This window comes from Perca fluviatilis, chromosome 24 (genome assembly GCF_010015445.1).
Source record: "Perca fluviatilis chromosome 24, GENO_Pfluv_1.0, whole genome shotgun sequence".
NCBI classification, from domain to species: Eukaryota; Metazoa; Chordata; class Actinopteri; order Perciformes; family Percidae; genus Perca; species Perca fluviatilis.
In genome coordinates, this window is record NC_053135.1 from 1,615,100 (window position 1) to 1,630,099 (window position 15,000).

The 15,000-nt window shown below is 44.9% G+C and overlaps 1 pseudogene; it reads left to right on the forward strand.

The window, feature by feature from the left end:
• LOC120554774 overlaps positions 1–15,000 on the forward strand; it is a 128,523-nt pseudogene that overhangs the window by 45,795 nt on the left and 67,728 nt on the right.

The following is a 15,000-nucleotide window of genomic DNA, read 5'->3' on the forward strand; positions in this document are numbered from 1 at the left end:
ATATCTCTCAGGAAGGACTTATCCACACTGAGGCATCACTCAAAGGGCCCTATCTTGCACCTGGTGGAAAAAACCCAACATGTGGCCCATGGGCGTGCTGGTCTTACAGGGGAGGTGTGTTCAGGTGCATTCTGGGCGTGCTGGTCTTACAAGGGAGGTGTGTTCAGGTGCATTCTGGGCGTGCTGGTCTTACAGGGAGGTGTGTTCAGGTGCATTCTGGTGCGTGCTGGTCTTACAGGGAGGTGTGTTCAGGTGCATTCTGGTGCGTGCTGGTCTTACAGGGGAGGTGTGTTCAGGTGCATTCTGGTGCATGCTGGTCTTACAGGGGAGGTGTGTTCAGGTGCATTCTGGTGCGTGCTGGTCTTACAGGGAGGTGTGTTCAGGTGCATTCTGGTGCATGCTGTCCTTACAGGGAGGTGTGTTCAGGTGCATTCTGGTGCAGCTGGTCTTATAGGGGAGGTGTGTTCAGGTGCATTCTGGTGCGTGCTGGTCTTACAGGGAGGTGTGTTCAGGTGCATTCTGGGCGTGCTGGTCTTACAGGGAGGTGTGTTCAGGTGCATGCTGGTCTTACAGGGAGGTGTGTTCAGGTGCATTCTGGGCGTGCTGGTCTTACAGGGAGGTGTGTTCAGGTGCATTCTGGTGCGTGCTGGTCTTACAGGGAGGTGTGTTCAGGTGCATTCTGGGCGTGCTGGTCTTACAGGGAGGTGTGTTCAGGTGCATTCTGGGCATGCTGGTGTTACAGGGAGGTGTGTTCAGGTGCATTCTGGCGTGCTGGTCTTACAGGGAGGTGTGTTCAGGTGCATTCTGGGAGTATTGCTATCTTGAGGCAGTGGGAAGTGATCTCACCATTGACCAACAAAAACCTGGTCTAAAGTCAGTAACGCAGCATTTCATTGTTATTTTAACAGAGCATTAGTAAAATGCTCCTAGGCTTGTCACACACACACAAGATTACTAATAAAAATATTAGGGTGCAAATCCTCCATCATAACAGCAATGCTCCAAGGTCCAAACGCACCTGGCTTTTAAAGGGAATGGGAGCTGCTCTCTGATTGGTTGATGAATGGGAGATGATCTCTGATTGGTTGATTGCATGTTACGCCCAAAACACACCTCTGATTAATGAAGACACTAAGGACAACCCTTTAGAACCAGGCGCCCAGCACACAGACCCTTTTATACCACCATCAAACTAACAAAAGTGGATTTGTACTCGCCCTGAACGCACCTGCACCAGGCGCTCCACGCTGTGACCTCAGATGGTTAAAATAGCGCCCTATGTGTGTCTCGTTATCCTGCTCAGTCTGCCGCGACCTTATCCTGCTGTCTGTCATCTGTCAGCTGTAACGAGCCTCCTCTTCCTCCGTCCTCGTGCTCCACGTGTCTCCGCTGAGCAGGAACCGATTGGATTGAACATATCTAAACAAATATTACATTTAGTTGTGCTCGGTTGAGAGCTGGTGTTTGACTTTTTGACTGTTGAAACTGGACGATATGTTAATGTAGAAGAGGGAAAGCAGATCCGTCCCATGTGTTGTTTAAATGACGAATAGATGATAGAAAATGAGCTCCATTTTAATTCCTACTGTCCTTTTTATTCTTTGCTTTGGTACGATAAAAACAGATGGTCTGGGAGAAGAGACGAAAAGCTCTTCACCGAGATGATCTTTAGATACATCTGTCGTAAACTGAAGTCATACGAATATATCTAAATAAATAATATACTTTGACTGTTGGAACTGGACGATGAGTTGATGTAGAAGAGGAAAAGCAGCATTGTGATGCTTTGTTTAGTAACATAGATGGTAGATGTTGATTTTTGTAAATATACATGATGTTTAAACAGTGACACGTACTAATTAGCCGAGAGCCTGGGAGAAGACAAACAGTGCTCCTCACCGATATGATCTGTTGATATTTGTTTGTTATTAATGTATTTCTCCACATGATTTGAAATGCAAAATGTCCAAAAAGAGACGCAAATAGATGCAAAACATCCAAAAAGAGACGCAAAGAGATGCAAAATGTCCAAAAGAGACGCAAAGAAACTCAGAGATGCAGAAAGAGACGCAAAGAGATGCAAAACATCCAAAAAGAGATGCGAATAGATGTAAAATGTCCACATGATTTGTATATGCGAGCTCGGAAGATGTCAGTTAAACAGCAGCGTTTTGTAATCCCAGGTGTTCAACACAGTGTGTGTGTGTGTGTGTGTGTGTGTGTGTGTGTGTGTGTGTGTGTGTGTGTGTGTGTGTGTGTGTGTGTGTGTGTGTGTGCGCGATGGGCCGAATGTTTGGGGTGACACAGAAATCAAACTAACAACTATTTGTGATATGAAATAAAAAAGGAAAGTAACTTGTTGTTTGGTAGCAGAATGTTTAGCCTCTTGTTATCTGACAGGTGGTTTCTTGTCTCTACCAGATGTTTAGCCTCTTGTTATCTGACTGACAGATGTTTCTAGTCTCTACCAGATGTTTAGCCTCTTGTTATCTGACTGACAGGTGGTTTCTTGTCTCTTCCAGATGTTTAGCCTCTTGTTATCTGACTGACAGATGTTTCTAGTCTCTACCAGATGTTTAGCCTCTTGTTATCTGACTGACAGGTGGTTTCTTGTCTCTTCCAGATGTTTAGCCTCTTGTTATCTGACTGACAGATGTTTCTAGTCTCTACCAGATGTTTAGCTTCTTGTTATCTGACTGACAGGTGGTTTCTTGTCTCTACCAGATGTTTAGCCTCTTGTTATCTGACTGACAGGTGGTTTCTTGTCTCTACCAGATGTTTAGCCTCTTGTTATCTGACTGACAGATGTTTCTAGTCTCTACCAGATGTTTAGCTTCTTGTTATCTGACTGACAGATGTTTCTAGTCTCTACCAGATGTTTAGCCTCTTGTTATCTGACTGACAGGTGGTTTCTTGTCTCTACCAGATGTTTAGCCTCTTGTTATCTGACTGACAGATGTTTCTAGTCTCTACCAGATGTTTAGCTTCTTGTTATCTGACTGACAGGTGGTTTCTTGTCTCTTCCAGATGTTTAGCCTCTTGTTATCTGACTGACAGATGTTTCTTGTCTCTACCAGATGTTTAGCCTCTTGTTATCTGACTGACAGATGGTTTCTTGTCTCTTCCAGATGTTTAGCCTCTTGTTATCTGACTGACAGGTGGTTTCTTGTCTCTACCAGATGTTTAGCCTCTTGTTATCTGACTGACAGATGGTTTCTTGTCTCTACCAGATGTTTAGCCTTTTGTTATCTGACTGACAGGTGGTTTCTTGTCTCTTCCAGATGTTTAGCCTCTTGTTATCTGACTGACAGGTGGTTTCTTGTCTCTTCCAGATGTTTAGCCTCTTGTTATCTGACTGACAGATGGTTTCTTGTCTCTTCCAGATGTTTAGCCTCTTGTTATCTGACTGACAGGTGGTTTCTTGTCTCTTCCAGATGTTTAGCCTCTTGTTATCTGACTGACAGGTGGTTTCTTGTCTCTTCCAGATGTTTAGCCTCTTGTTATCTGACTGACAGATGGTTTCTTGTCTCTTCCAGATGTTTAGCCTCTTGTTATCTGACTGACAGGTGGTTTCTTGTCTCTTCCAGATGTTTAGCCTCTTGTTATGTGACTTACAGATGTTTCTTGTCTCTTCCAGATGCGTTTGTGAACAGTCAGGAGTGGACGCTGAGCCGGAGCGTACCAGAACTGAAAGTGGTGAGTTTATGAACACATCCCTCCTCTCGTCATCACCGCCCACCCAGACAAACATCAAGAAAAGATGAGCAACAGCAGCAACACTGAACAGATATATATCACTATCAGCATCAAGAAGTTCAGCTACTTTCCCGTTTTCTAGTCTACACATCTTTTCAAATGCTGACTCTAGCCATCACACACAACACACACACACACACACGGACACACACACACACACAGGGACACACACACACACACACGGAACACACACACACACACACAGGGAACACACACACACACACACACACAGGGACACACACAGGGACACACACACACACACGGGACACACACAGGGACACACACACACAGACACACACAGGGACACACACAGGGACACACACACACACAGGACACACACAGACACACACACAGGGACACACAGGGACACACACACACACACAGGGACACACACACACACACACAGGACACACACACACACACACACACACAGGGACACACACACACACAGGCACACACACACAGGCACACACACACAGGGACACACAGGGACACACACACACAGACACACACAGGGACACACACACACAGGGACACATATACACACACACACAGGACACACACACACAGGACACACACAACAGGACACACACACACACACACAGACACACACACTGCCACCCTAGCCATCACACACACACACGCACACACACACACACACACACATGAACACACACACACACACACACACATGAACACACACACACACGGACCCGCCCTTCAATAGCATCCACAGGCTCCTATTGGCCAACAGAACTGAACTAGTTCAGGTCCTATCCTCTGACCAATCGGCTATCCTCACCTTAACTTCTCGAGGTCAGTGCCTAACCCCAACCAATCAGGCTGCCTCGTAGGGCGGGACTTGCCTAGACGTTGCCAGGGATCCATAATAACGCTTACTTTTTACTAGCCAGACCTTCTTCTGCAGCGCTGTGGAGGAAGGTCTGGCAATGTGAGACTACTGCAGCCATAACTCGGTTCTAACAACAACAACAAAAAGACATGTTCTCAATCTGACATTGACTGATTCTCCCTCCTCCTCCTCCTCCTCCTCCTCCTTCCCCCAGGGCATTGTGGGTAACCTGGCCAGCGGTAAGTCGGCGCTGGTCCACAGGTACCTGACGGGAACGTACGTGCAGGAAGAGTCGCCTGAAGGTAAGAATATTCTTCATTTCTGCGTGTCTTTGTGAGATCTGGCTGCATCTGTGTTCGCCATTTAGTTAAAAAATTATGCCAAACTCAGCCATCTTTACTCCTCTTCTTTTCCAAGATTAGATCCATGAAAAGAAAATGTAAAGTGGTTTAAATCAACCCCCAAAAAACGCTGAAATTGATAAACCAGAATCAGGATGTATTGCCAATGGAGGAACGATGAATTTGCCTCGGTAGTTGGTGCATACATAAACAAATTAAACATTAATATGAAACAAACAATACATACAGAAACAGCACATACGTACTTATGTAACTATTTAACATTAAAGGTCCAATGTGTGGGAATTTCTCCCATCCAGCGTTGAGATCATATATCCCAGTTCACAGTAGGTATTACAGCTACGGTAGCCTTCATTGCTTCAAAAAGACGCTCTCTTGCTCTTTTCAATCTCCTTTTACTTTTCCTGGAAGAAGAAGAAGAAGAAGACTCCTGTTCCTAAAATTTGGATTTTGAATACGTTGTGGTCCTCCATGTTTCCTTCTTCAAACAAGCTGCGATACCCATTAGCAGCATTAGCAGCTCCTGTGAGTTTATCATGTGACAGAGAAAACGTGAAGGGGGAATGTCCTGTAGCGTGTCCTTATAACACACACACACACACACACACACACACACACACACACACACACACACACACACACACATATAGAGGGAGCAGTATGTCCTGTATGTCCCTTTACACACACACACACACACACACACACACACACACACACACACATAGGTGGAGCAGTATGTCCTGTATGTCCCTTAACACACACAAAACACACACAAAACACACACACACACACACACACACACACACACACATAAGTGGGGAGCAGTATGTCCTGTATGTCCCTTAGCACACACACACACACACACACACACACACACACACACACACACACACACACACATAAGGGGGAGCAGTATGTCCTGTATGTCCCTTCACACACACACACACACACACACACACACACACACACACACACACATAAAGGTGGAGCAGTATGTCCTGTATGTCCCTTACACACACACACACACACACACACACATAAAGGTGGAGCAGTATGTCCTGTATGTCCCTTATACACACACACACACACACACACACACACACATAAAGGTGGAGCAGTATGTCCTGTATGTCCCTTTACACACACACACACACACACACACACACACACACACATAAAGGTGGAGCAGTATGTCCTGTATGTCCCTTACACACACACACACACACACACACACACACACACACACACACACACACACACACAAAAGGTGGAGCAGTATGTCCTGTATGTCCCTTACACACACACACACACACATACATAGAGGTGGAGCAGTATGTCCTGTATGTCCCTTACACACACACACACACACACGCACACATACACACACACACCCGCCAGAAGAAGTCAGATGTTTTAATTAATACGTCGCTGAAGGGACTTTAGAGAGTTGACTTGAGCCAACCGCAAAAGTAGCTGATTGTTTGCTGATTAAATACACTTTCCTTAAGCCTAAATTAATGTCATCAGAACACACACACACGCACACACACACACAGCAGTATGTCCTGTATGTTCCTTACCAGCTAACATATTTCTAGATGCAGCATGAATATGGAGCGTCTACCCCAGTTCATGCAAATGCAAATGTAAAATGTCAAGCCAATAGGAATACTTGGAGTTGGTGGTGGAGGTAAATATTCATGACAAAAGGACGAGTTGGTGAACGGGGCAACACAGATTTAGATAATGAACAACTACACACGCTACACACTGGGCCTTTAAAGCCAGAAAGAAGACACTGGATGGATTAGGCTGAGGCTGGCGTCCTCCCTCCGTGTTTCTGGAAGCTTTTCTTCTCGTGCTGCACTCAAACGAAAGCACAGATTTGACCAACAGAGCAGAAGCGAAGAGAAAGAAGAGCAGATATAGTCACGCATGGACCTCTACAGGCTACATCTATATTTCAGAGAGGTTTTTAAAATAGTTTCTTGCATTAAAAACACTCTTAAAATCAGCTGCAGCCATCCAGGCTCCAGGAGAACTTGTGTTCAACGCTGTAAAATAATCTCAGAGGCATTCAAAGACATGAAACAAATAAAAAGATAACTGAAGCTTCGGAGCTTAGCTTAGCATAAAGATTGGACCCTTAATATCTTTTAAAACTCCACAGCATCAGAGAGAACGAAAGAGAGAAACTTTTCATTACTGAGTTTCTGTAACCCAAACGGCAGAAATGTCTTTATTTTCAGCTCATCTTTCAGGATAATTCACTCTTATTTTGGTAGGTTTGTCCATCATTCTGATCTTATTTTGGTAGGCTTGTCCATCATTCTGCTCTTATTTTGGTAGGCTTGTCCATCATTCTGCTCTTATTTTGGTAGGTGTGTCCATTCTGCTCTTATTTTGGTAGGTTTGTTTATCATTCTGCTCTTATTTTGGTAGGTTTGTCCATCATTCTGCCCTTATTTTGGTAGGCTTGTCCATCATTCTGCTCTTATTTTGGAAGGCTTGTCCATCATTCTGCTCTTATTTTGGAAGGCTTGTCCATCATTCTGCCCTTATTTTGGTAGGCTTGTCCATCATTCTGCTCTTATTTTGGAAGGCTTGTCCATCATTCTGCTCTTATTTTGGAAGGCTTGTCCATCATTCTGCTCTTATTTTGGTAGGCTTGTCCATCATTCTGCTCTTATTTTGGTAGGCTTGTCCATCATTCTGCCCTTATTTTGGTAGGCTTGTCCATCATTCTGCTCTTATTTTGGTAGGTTTGTTCATCATTCTGCTCTTATTTTGGTAGGTTTGTCCATCATTCTGCTCTTATTTTGGAAGGCTTGTCCATCATTCTGCTCTTATTTTGGAAGGCTTGTCCATCATTCTGCTCTTATTTTGGTAGGCTTGTCCATCATTCTGCTCTTATTTTGGTAGGCTTGTCCATCATTCTGCCCTTATTTTGGTAGGCTTGTCCATCATTCTGCTCTTATTTTGGTAGGTTTGTTCATCATTCTGCTCTTATTTTGGTAGGTTTGTCCATCATTCTGCTCTTATTTTGGTAGGCTTGTCCATCATTCTGATCTTACTTTGGAAGGTTTGTCCATTCTGCTCTTATTTTGGTAGGTGTGTCCATTCTGCTCTTATTTTGGTAGGTTAGATTATCAGTAATAACAACATTGCACTCTCTTTTAAGTCCAAATATAAAACCAACGAACAAATCAACTAAATATGCTTCTTAGAATAACGGATTGAACGGAAACTGCAGCATTTATGAAACTCAACGGATGGTTTCTCTCTTTAATCTCTCGTCTCGTCCTTTGCGAACAAATAAAAAGCAAACTGCAGTTTCCGAAAGTGTCTGTGCTGCTCACTGGACCTCCCTGCGGGGTCGGCCATATTGCTCATCCAATATTAAAGCTGCATACCTCAGGCAGAGACCCACTTCTACTAAGCCCAGTGTTCCCGTTAAATATTTCACTACTCCGGAGGTTGGAGAGAAACTGCCACACTTCTGTTATCGACTAATGGACGAAGTTCATCAGACTTACAGGAGCTTCTTCACACACTCCTTTAAATAATGCAGCACTTTTACAATCCGAGATGACCTCTCGTGTCCTTATGTGGAGCAGAATCAGGACTTTTATTGTGAAAGATTTATCAGCAGGGCTGCTGATTTTTCACAGGTTTTACACAGATTCTTTTGCAGTTTTTTTGACCGATTCTTAAGGTGATTTTCTGTATATTTTTTCGCAATTTTTCACAAGTTTTTCGCAGATTCTTTCGCAGATTTTCTGCTGATTTTCTGCAGATTTGCAGCTGATTTGCAGCTGATTTTCTGCTATTTTTTCGCAACTTTTCACAGGTTTTACACAGATTCTTTCGCAGATTCTCCGCTTATTTTCATCGAATTTTTCACAGGTCTTACACTGATTTTTTCGCTGATTTTCAGCTGATTTTCTGCTGATTTTCGGCAATTTTTCCGCAACTTTTCACAGGTTTTACACAGATTCTTTTGCAGTTTTTTTGACCGATTCTTAAACTGATTTTCTGCATATTTTTTTCGCAACTTTTCACAGGTTTTACGCAGATTATTTCGCAGATTCTGCGCTTATTTTCCTCGAATTTTTCACAGTTTTTACACAGATTCTTTAGCAGTTTTTTTGACTGATTCTTTTGCCGATTTTCCGCAGAATTTTTGCGCAAACTTTCCGCTTATTTTAGACAAATTAAAAGACTAAACATAAACCTCAGGATGAACACATCTCCCCAAAGAAAAACAAACAGTCGGCTAAATTCTGCAAATTTTCATTCTGATTCGCTGCTGAAAAATATAAAAACATCCACAGATTGCGTTTGGATCTAATTACCATCAAGAAGTTCCTTTTTATAGACATGTTGGTCTTAATGTTTCTATTTTTGGCTGTTTTTTATTTCTTATTTTTAACAAGTATCTTTAGCTTCAATATTCAACCTTGATTTAGTTTTTAAAGTATTTAAATGTTGTTTTATGTCCTTGACAATCAGTTGTAACTGTTATTTATTCTTAAAAGTTAATGATCAATAAAAAGTCAGATAAATATTAAAGAATTATGTCAAAATAACTGTCAGTGGAACTTCCTGCACAGCATTTTCACAATAAAAGCATTAAATTGATCATTCACTATCTAATAATGACATTATACTGAATGATCACTTTGTGAGCTTCTAAAAAAAAATTAATTTCACCCCTCCTCAAAGTTTTTAACAGCTTTTATTTAAAGTTTTTGGGATGCTAGCTGATATTTCAGATCCTTTGGTATCCTCTCTGCACTTTTCTAGAAATAAGCAATCAAAAAAAGCCAAGAAAACACCTAGTTATCGCCGTGTTTATCTCAGCTGTAGCTCACACACACAGAGGTCAAGGAGCTTTCTAATTATAATTAACCTTTCCTGACCTTTTTGTATGTTTAAAGCCTTGACAACCATCAAACGCAGTTTATTTGGGATGAAAACATTGCAGCTTTTGTCATGTGGGGACCCACCCAGGAGCTAAATGTAGCTCTGGGTCCCTCGGGGCACAAACTCCTCCTGCGATGTTCAGACGAGGCGTTTAGAGTTAAACATCGGCCAGAAGAAGTCAGATGTTTTAATGAATACGTCGCTGAAGGGACTTTAGAGAGTTGACTTCAGCCAACCGCAAAAGTAGCTGATTGTTTGCTGATTAAATACACTTTCCTTAAGCTTAAATTAATGTCTTCAAAATACACACACACACACAAACACACACACACAGCCACCCTAGCCATCTCTCTCACACACACACACACACACACACACACACACACACGGACACACACACACACACACACACACACACACACACACACACACACACACACAACACACACACACACACACACACACACACACACACACACGCCACCCTAGCCATCTCGCACACACACACACACACACACACACACACACACACACACACACACACAGACAGACACACACACACACGGAGACACACATAGATACAGACACACACACACACACACAGACACGGACACACACACACACACACACACAGACAGATACAGACACGGACACACACACACACACACACACACACAGACACGGACACACACACACACAACAAAACAAACAAAACAGATACAACCAAACACACACACACACACACACACAGATAGACACACAACACCGAGACACATAGATACAGACACGGACACACACACACACACACACACACACACACACAGATAGAACACACACACGGAGACACATAGATACAGACACGAACACACACACGGACACACAAAAAAGGACAAACACACACACACAAGCCACACACACACACCCACAGAGACGCACATAGATACAGACACGGACACACACACACACACAAACACACAGAGACACACATAGATACAGACACGGAAACACACCAAGGACACACACACACACACACGGAGACACACATAGATACAGACACGGAACACACACAAGGACAACACACACATAAACACACATAAAAAAGTTATACACACCAAACACACACACACACACACAAAAAACAACACACACACAAGAAGAAAAACAAAAAACAACAGAGACACACACACACAGACACAGCCAGCCTAGCCATCTTACACACACAGACACACAGAGACACACACACAGACACACACACAGACACACACACACAGACACACGGACACACACACACAGACACACAGAGACACACACACAGACACACACACACAGACAGACACACACACAGACACACACACACACACAGACACACACACAGACACACACACACAGACACACACACACACACACACACACACACACACACACACAGAGAGACACACTCTTTTCATGCCAGAATCCCAGAATCAAATCCAGAGTTTCTATCAAAGCTACAAAGGGACTTTTTCAGAGTTTGCGTTGAGCCCAAAGTGACTCCAGAAAGCCGAGCAGCCATGCAGAGAGCTGGTGGTGACGGGGAATCCCCTGGACCATTCCTGGGGTGTACACACAGCAAGAGAGATACAAATCTTGTGAGCGGTGACGTAGCGCTCATTAAAATGCCCTTTGTGGCTTCCAGTGTCGGGACGGCTGAATGCCCAGCGGCCTGTTTCCACCGCTCGGCTTTAATTACACCGCAGCGCTGCCAAAAGCAACACGCCACACGGCTTTTCAAGCCGCTCTGCATATCTGAGCCAGCCCTGAACAACAGCTCCCCCCCCCCCCCCCCCCCCCCCCAAAAAAAACCTTTTGATCTAATGACTTTGGCATCAAGAAAGCTGCAATTAAATTAAAAAAAAACTCTTTGAAATTGTTGCGTAACCAGCGAGAAATAAAGGGAGCTTGTTTTTTTGAAATTCTTGGGATCTAAAAATAAGCAGCCAGCCTTGGTTCCCATGGTGATTGATTGGGAAGTGGAGTTGGTGGGCCACCGCAGCGCCACAAAGCCACAAACCAGAAGTATTCCTGGCTGTTGGTTGAGCCCGCGTGCAGAACCGCCCATCGCTAATGTTCGCTCACCTCACGCGCTACGCTACCTTTCCTGCAGCTGCTACCGCCACTGCTACTACGCTACCACGCTGCCACGCCACTACTGCGCCGCCACCCTGCTACGTACCACCGCTGCCACCGCTACGCTCTGCTGCTACTACCACTGCCCACTCCACCTGCCACGACTACTGTACTGCTACGCGACCACCGCACCCACCTCTTCTACCACTACACACCGCTACTACTCCCAGCACGCCATCCTCACGCCACGTACTGCTACCACCGTTTGCCAGTACTGCTACGCTTCGTTACGCTCTCTACCACCGCACCTTCATCACACTTCCGCCGCTCCACCGCCAGCTACCACCACCTACGCTTCACGCTACCTTCCTAGCCTCAACGCCACCGCTACTACCTACACCCTTCTCACCGTTACCTGCCTGTAGCGCTTACGCCACTGCCTCACTCCACCTATGCCGCTCTACTGCCACTGCCCCCAGGCTACTGCCACTCCTAACTACACTGCTACCTTACTGCCTTCACTCCATTGCCGCTAGCTACCTACGCTCTCAGCTACCTACTACTACTACGTAGCTACGCTTCCAGCCGCTACGCTTCTACGCTACGCTACTCGCCCTCAGCTGCCCGTTACTGCCTTGCCCCGCTACGGCTTCACTGCACGCTACTGCTACTTGCTTCTACGTACCTACGCTACCTCCTTGCTGCAGCTACTACTGCTATTTCCGCAGCTACTACGCTGCTCAGCACTGCTTTACCCTACGCTACCATCGCCACACGTTTCGTGACACTGCGCTTTACGCTACGCACTACTACTACTACTACTACTATCCCGGCGCTCCCCGCGCGTACTGTGCTCCTTGCTGCAGCGCTACTGCGCTGCCTGCTGTGTACCGTTGCTGCTTTGGCCTGCGCGCTGCGCGCGCTACTACTACTACCACTACTACTGCTACTACTACTTACTACGCGCCAGCGCGCTGCTGTTTCTGCTGCGCCATGTAGTGATACACACCCGAAACAAGATCGAGCTCAGAGGGTTTTCCCAACCTCAGTGGTCCTCTGACTTTCTTTGTTTGAACATGGTATATATAGTGGGAAAAAATCGATACAGCATAGTATTGCGATATTTTTTCTGGCAATACTGTATCGATACACAGACGCCAAGTATGGATCTTTTATTATATATGTGTTGGTCAGTCTGTCTGCTGGACAATCACATTTTGCACCAATACAATTGAAGGGAGATGAACAAACATGGAAATGTATCTTGTTAGATAAAACAAACGTTGACAAAATTGTCCTTTGGGGACATCATTTGAAACTGGGAAAAATTTTAAGTTGGGGAAAAAAAGGTAATAAATTGCAATATATCGCAGAATATTGCAATATGTTTAAAATCGCAATGATATCGTATAGACATAAGTATCGTGATGATATCGTATCGTGAGGCCTCTGGTGATTCCCACCCCCTAGTATATATTCTATAACATAGATGGGGGAGGAAACAATACTTTGACCAATGGCTAAAAGCCAACTGGCCTTGTCTCGAGGACCCACTGATAACACATGCCAGAAGTCCCCAGAGAGGTGTCTTCTGAAAGTAGGGTAAAGTTCATAAGAGGTCTCCTGTTGAATCTTAAATACCAGTCCTAAATGTTCAGATAAAGCTCAAATACATGTTAGTGATGGCTAGAGTGTGTGTGTGTGTGTGTGTGTGTGTGTGTGTGTGTGTGTGTGTGTGTGTGTGTGTGTGTGTGTGTGTGTGTGTGTGTGTGATGTGTGTGTGTGTGAGATGGCTAGAGTGGCTGTGTGTGTGTGTGTGAGATGGTTAGGGTGTGTGTGTGTGAGATGGCTAGAGTGGCTGTGTGTGTGTGTGTGTGAGATGGTTAGGTGTGTGTGTGAGATGGCTAGAGTGGCTGTGTGTGTGTGTGAGATGGTTAGGTGTGTGTGTGTGTGTGATGGCTAGAGTGGCTGTGTGTGTGTGTGTGTGTGAGATGGTTAGGGTGTGTGTGTGTGAGATGGCTAGAGTGGCTGTGTGTGTGTGAGATGGTTAGGGTGTGTGTGTGTGTGATGGCTAGAGTGGCTGTGTGTGTGTGTGTGTGTGTGTGTGTGAGATGGCTAGAGTGGCTGTGTGTGTGAGATGGTTAGGGTGTGTGTGTGTGTGATGGCTAGAGTGGCTGTGTGTGTGAGATGGCTAGAGTGGCTGTGTGTGTGTGAGATGGTTAGGGTGTGTGTGTGTGTGAGATGGCTAGAGTGGCTGTGTGTGTGTGTGTGTGTGTGTGTGTGTGAGATGGTTAGGGTGTGTGTGTGTGAGATGGTTAGGGTGTGTGTGTGTGATGGCTAGAGTGGCTGTGTGTGTGTGTGTGTGTGTTGGTTAGGGTGTGTGTGTGTGAGATGGCTAGAGTGGCTGTGTGTGTGTGTGTGTGTGTGTGAGATGGTTAGGGTGTGTGTGTGTGAGATGGCTAGAGTGGCTGTGTGTGTGTGTGTGTGTGTGTGTGTGTGTGTGAGATGGCTAGAGTGGCTGTGTGTGTGAGATGGTTAGGGTGTGTGTGTGTGATGGCTAGAGTGGCTGTGTGTGTGTGTGTGTGTGTGTATGTGTGAGAGAGAGATAACGTGGGTGTGTGTGTTTGTGTGTCACGTTGCGAACGCAGCAGTTTAAATCAGACCAGAGATGTGCTCAGAAGTTTCCTGAAAATAAATCCTCCAGGATGACAAAGCATCACCAAAAAGACTAACTGACTGAATAAGTCTGAGGGAAATGACACCAAAACGCCCAATTAGTGGACGTTTTGGCCGAGGAAGCGGCGCTGATGCATCTAAAGGTTACGACAACAGGACCCAGATCCAGCCAGGATCTCTTAAATCTCTGTTCTCTTCTTCTGCAGGATGTTTGGTTGTGCTCTGACCTGCAGCTGACCTGCATATAAAGCTCTATTTGTGTCTTCTTCTCTCATAAATCTGCTTTTATCTTCTTTTTTTTGTGTGTGTGTGTGTGTGCCT